The sequence below is a fragment of the Bison bison genome, unplaced genomic scaffold, assembly GCF_000754665.1.
Source record: "Bison bison bison isolate TAMUID 2011002044 unplaced genomic scaffold, Bison_UMD1.0 scf7180017864060, whole genome shotgun sequence".
NCBI lineage: Eukaryota > Metazoa > Chordata > Mammalia > Artiodactyla > Bovidae > Bison > Bison bison.
In genome coordinates, this window is record NW_011494632.1 from 1,478,270 (window position 1) to 1,483,666 (window position 5,397).

At 35.9% G+C, this 5,397-nt stretch overlaps 1 long non-coding RNA gene across 1 annotated transcript in view; it reads right to left on the minus strand.

Moving 5' to 3' along the window:
- LOC104985750 overlaps positions 1-4,504 on the minus strand; it is a 5,678-nt gene extending 1,174 nt beyond the window's left edge. The window contains exons 1-3 of the long non-coding RNA XR_824966.1: positions 4,396-4,504; positions 3,346-3,411; positions 987-1,094 (exon numbers count right to left, since the gene is read on the minus strand). This is a non-coding gene — a long non-coding RNA (uncharacterized LOC104985750). The remainder of the gene's footprint in view (positions 1-986; positions 1,095-3,345; positions 3,412-4,395) is intronic.
- Between the last annotated feature and the right edge of the window lie 893 nt (positions 4,505-5,397).

The window sequence follows — 5,397 nt, forward strand, 5'->3', positions numbered from 1 at the left end:
TCAGCCTTCTTCACAGTCCAACTCTCACACCCATACATGACCACAGGAAAAACCATAGCCTTGACTAGACGAACCTTTGTTGGCAAAGTAATGTCTCTGCTTTTGAATATGCTATCTAGGTTGGTCATAACTTTTCTTCCAAGGAGTAAGCATCTTTTAATTTCATGGCTGCAGTCACCATCTGCAGTGATTTTGGAGCCCAGAAAAATAAAGTCTGACACTGTTTCCACTGTTTCCCTATCTATTTCCCATGAAGTGGTGGGACCGGATGCCATGAGGTTCTTAACTCTGGCCACATATTACAATCCCTTAGAGAGCTTTTTAAAAACGCTTAAGAACAATCAGTGCTTAAGAACAATAGACTGATTAAATCAGAATCTCTAGGGAGAGGATCTGGATTACTATATTATTTTAAATCTTGCCCAGGTGGCTCCACTGTGCATCTGGGACTGAGCACTTTACCAAAGAGCATGGCCTGGAAGTTATAGAGGTTAGGAACAACCACTGATGGTTGCCTAAGTCATTGGAAACTGTCAAACAGTCTCCGTAACAGATTTGGCATTGAATTGGGATTCCAAGGTGACCTTAGTGGTAAAGAACCTGCCTGCCAATGCAGGAGACATAAGAGACAGGAGTTTGATACCTGGGTGGGGAAGATCCCCTGGAGGAAGGCACGCAATCCACTCTAGTATTCATGCCTGGTTAATCCCATGGACAGAGGAGCCTGGTGGGCTACAGACCATGGGGTTGCAAAAAGTTGTGATACAACTGAAGTGACTTAGCATGCATATCACAATAATGGCATAGACAAATATGAATCAGATAATATCAGTGCAGGTCAATAAAATCATGCCCTCTTTCTCACTTTTCTGTAAACATTTGAGGAAACAGAAGCTAAGCCATTATTTCTGAGCCTCTTTTGCCAATTTATTCTCACTTATGACTCTGTAAATTCACCAATGGGACTAAATTTTCCCTTAACTCACCTTCCAACTGCTAAATGTTGCATTAATATATCCCATTTATGTGTCTTTAGCACAGAATCTGTTGATGTCACGTCTTCCACTCTCTGGCATGACATTGGGTATTTTCAACTGTAATGGTGGCCAGAGCCACAAACAAACATTCCAGGATTATGATAACATTAAATCAGAATACAGAATAAAAGAAAAAGAAAGTAGATCCAGAAGAAAAAACATTGACTGTGAACAAGTTTCTGCCTTTATACATTTTTTCTAGTCAGTTTAGAGATTACTGCTGTTGATATAAGAAATTAAGATTCAGGTAAGAGAAGCCAAAATTATTAAAAGTTGTAATCTAAAAGTTAAAAGGAAATTTACAAAAAGAGTCTTTATTACTTGTGGGTGACACAGAGACAGATACATATAAACAATACTTTATGACTTTGGTAATAAAGACTATACTGAAAATACTTGAAGTTCTGGACTAAATTTGTAATATTTACAGGCATATTAATAAGGACTGTAAAATGACCTAAAAAAAGATTCTAACACTAGCTGCTGTGAATTACTAAATAAAATGATAGTGTTGTGACTATACAACTGATCAGAAACTTTGATCAACTGTGTTTTTGAACAGGCATGCCACATGACACAGAGATAAAGTATAAAATATAGTCCTCAGTATTACTGAGAAAACTGTTTCTAAAGGAAGAGGAGAAAAACTATCAAATTAGGCTTTGTACATTAATATTTAGCATTCTGTTCCCAAAGCAGCCTTAGTAAATACTCAAAGGACCAGATAGTCTTATTCTGCCCATGGAGGTGCAATAGAATCTTCAGTGTATTTGCTTTCAAATGCATCAACTCAGAGGTTGGAGGTTGTTCTCCTTACTGGGAGGCACAAGATTGGTTTCATACTGAGTTCCTTTGTGACTCCCAGATCTTTCTCAGCCACTTTGGCTTTGAGTATGTCACCAAAGGCACCCTGGTTGATTACCATGCCACAATCCCATAATCTAATGTTTATATGGGTAGATAGCAAACCCTAAAACTGTGCTTTGCTTCAAGAATTTGAAAGAGAAGATTGGAGAGTCTTCTTCAATTAACTCAGTCAAAAGAAACATTGAATTCAAAATTATTTAGTTTTAACTTACTAGACAGACTTCAAAAAACACACAAAACATTCTGAAGAGGAAGTCTGGCTTTTTATTGATAAGTTATAGATTATTTTATCCATCATAGCAGATGAGCAGTCTCATTTAACCAATGGCCATAGAGTGCATGAGTGAATTTATACATAATCCCAGTAATTCTATCCAGTTAAAACAATTGATTTAAACTGATGTTTATTTTTCCTTTTAACATTTGCTGCTAGCCAGTGTTTCTGTTGTGTGACTCCCAGATTCTATGGATTGACAACAAATTCACAATGAAAGGTTATCTTATTTTCTTAACTGTCTTTATCACTTGTTCCAGGATCTTTTGGTGCTATTTGTGGAATACCCTGCAGAGTTTCTGATTGATATCCTCCTACTCCATTCCCACCTTTGTAGGGCAAGGAAGGGCAGAGAGTAGTACAGATGTCTGTTTATTTTGTAATAAGAGCAAACATCATCCATCTCTTTCACTGCAGTAAGAATCTCAAAGGTATATGAAAAAAAACCATATGACACACTTTGTATTGCTTACTTTGCCAAGATATTTTCAGGAAAAAAGTTTCTGTTGATTACAAATCAGTGAGGAATGGCAAAAATAAATGAAAGAAAAGGAGATCTTCAAAAAATTATCCAAGAAAATAACGTAACTGAGAGATAACCGTCTATATTGAAGTGACCAGTAGAGAACTCAGCAGAGTGGGTAAAAATAGACCAATACAGAGACACAACATGTGAAATCTTAGCACATGGAGGACCAAGAGAAGTTTTACTAAACTCCAGAAATTAGGGGTGGGAAAAGACTCATGCTCACGTGCAAAGAATCAATATTCAAATGGCTTCAGGCTGAAGAACCTGTGAGATACCAGAGCAAGCCTTCAAAATTCTTCAATCTTGAATTTCATTGTCAATCAGACTATACATAAAGTGTAAAGATAGAATAAATACATTTTCAGAGAAGCAAAGTCTCAACAAAAATGAACTTCCCCATGTACTGACCTGAAAGAAGGTGCTGGCTGATTTGCTTTCAAAGTGATGTCAATAGCCAAAACTAAGAGGGAACCAGTTAGCAGGATGTGATGGAGACATCAGAATGATGGTAAAGGGAGTTTCTAGGATAACAATGTAAGCCAGGTGGTGGAAAGATTGTTCTGTCCCATTGAGCCTATGCACAGTGATGAGTAGGAGCTTTCTCACTTTACCAGGATCATGATCTTTTCCATCCTTACCCTATTTTGCATGTAGAGTTCCCCATCTCGACAAATGGTAGTTCATTAGAAGTCCTTGAGCAATTCCTTAAATCAAAAGCCCAAGAATCATTATTAACACCTTCCTTTTTCCTCCCCTAAATCCAATCACTTGCTAAGTGCTGTCAATTTTTCCTTTATTTGTATGTGTATATGGTTATCTCTAACTCTGTTGCTGTCTAGATCTCTTAGAACTGAACTCCATTCCTCTAATTTTGACTCTGCCTCTTTCTCATTTATTTTCCACATAGAGGATAGAATGATCTTTCAAAAGTTGGATATGCTATTCTGCTACTTAAAAGCTATCACTCTCTTCATCTTCCTTAGAATGTAGAATCAGATCTTTACTTTGATCTGTACTATGATTTTGTCATGTGACATGTCATGTGACTTCCTTTCTGTTCCTTGAATGGTCAAATTCTTTGCCTGACTGAGAGGTGCTTGTAGGCCATTTACCCTGCTATGAAGTTTCTTCCTGGACAAGTAGTATTGAATCATATCCCCTAAACCTTTCTTTAATGTCACAATGTACTTTATAACTTTCCAGTGTTTATCACAAAGCTTGAGACTTAATGGAGCTCAAAATATGTTTTCAAATGAATGAATGACACTTATGTAATGACTCCTTGATGCTTACTATGACAAATGAAAATGGGCAAAAAACTAATCACTGAGACTGGTAGTAAACGTACCACTACTACTTGGGAGTTAAGAGAGTTACTTTTTTTTTTTTTTAATAAATATTTATTTTAACTGGAGGTTAATTACCTTACAATACTGTATTGGTTTTGCCATATATCATATGCAAGAAAGTTACTTTTGTATAATGTGTTTTCAACTTAACTGGGGCACAAGGTGTCCAAATATTGGGTCACTGTATTCTGAGTGTTTCTGGGAATGTACTTTTTAAGGTGATTAACATTTAAATTGATAGCTTGAGTCAAGAAGATTTGTATTCCAAATGTGGGTAGACCTCATCCAATAGAACCCAAGAACCCCTGGCTGTCTTGGGTCTCCAGCTTGTTAACTTACCTTGAAGATCTTGGAATCTGCCTATGTCCATAGTCACATGAGCCAATTCTTTATAATAAAGCTCTCTCTTTCAAGATGAACAGACATAGATGGAGATAGAGGTGGAGATAAAGTTGGAGATGATGGAGATGGAGATATATCCCATTGGTTCTGTTTCTCTGGAGAATTCTAGAACAGAGGCATTGTGTGACTACAGCCAGAGACTTTTTGAATAATTAAAAATATCTTGGAAGAGCTGAACCTCAGTCACATGACACTTTCAGAATTTGAGTGTTCTAAATTAGCATAATTTGTCCCTCAAATGCAATTTTATTCTCTGTTGTACTCTGCCCATGGTTGGCATAATAAGCATCTCGTCAAATATAATATAAATGTATATTTAAAAAGATTAACCCTATTAAATATATAGTGCTTCCTATACATATTTAAGCAAAATGTATAAATAAATAGTTCTGTGCATTGTTTAAGGAATAGTGTGCTCAACAAACCATTTGTTTATGTAAGAAAATAGTATATATCCAAAAATAAAACATAAAAATCAATTTCAGGTCAATCACAGACTTAAAAATCAAAAGCAAAGTTTAAAAAATTGTACAAAACATAGTAAACTGTATTTGTGACAGTATAATTAGATTAAATTTTCCTAAAAAGACAAAAAATAAATTTACTAATAGTACACTTTAAAACATCTGTATAGAAAGGATTTTCTGTAATCCAGGCAAACAGAATAGCTGGTACCAGAATAACTTTTTTTTTTTGTCAAAATCAATTATTAAGATGAGATAAAATAAGAGAAAACTGTCTGAAGCGATTGGAAAAAAATATAGGGAGTATCTAAAAATATAATTCTTGAAAAAAGCAGTGGAGGTAAAAACCACATCAACTCTGTCTTTTCCTTGGGGTCATTTTCACATTCTTCCTGCAGGGGTTTAGAATCCAAGATGCCTGTGGTCTCACTGGGCAAGGAAGACAGAGGTCAGAGAACCAGGGGGTAAAGCCACT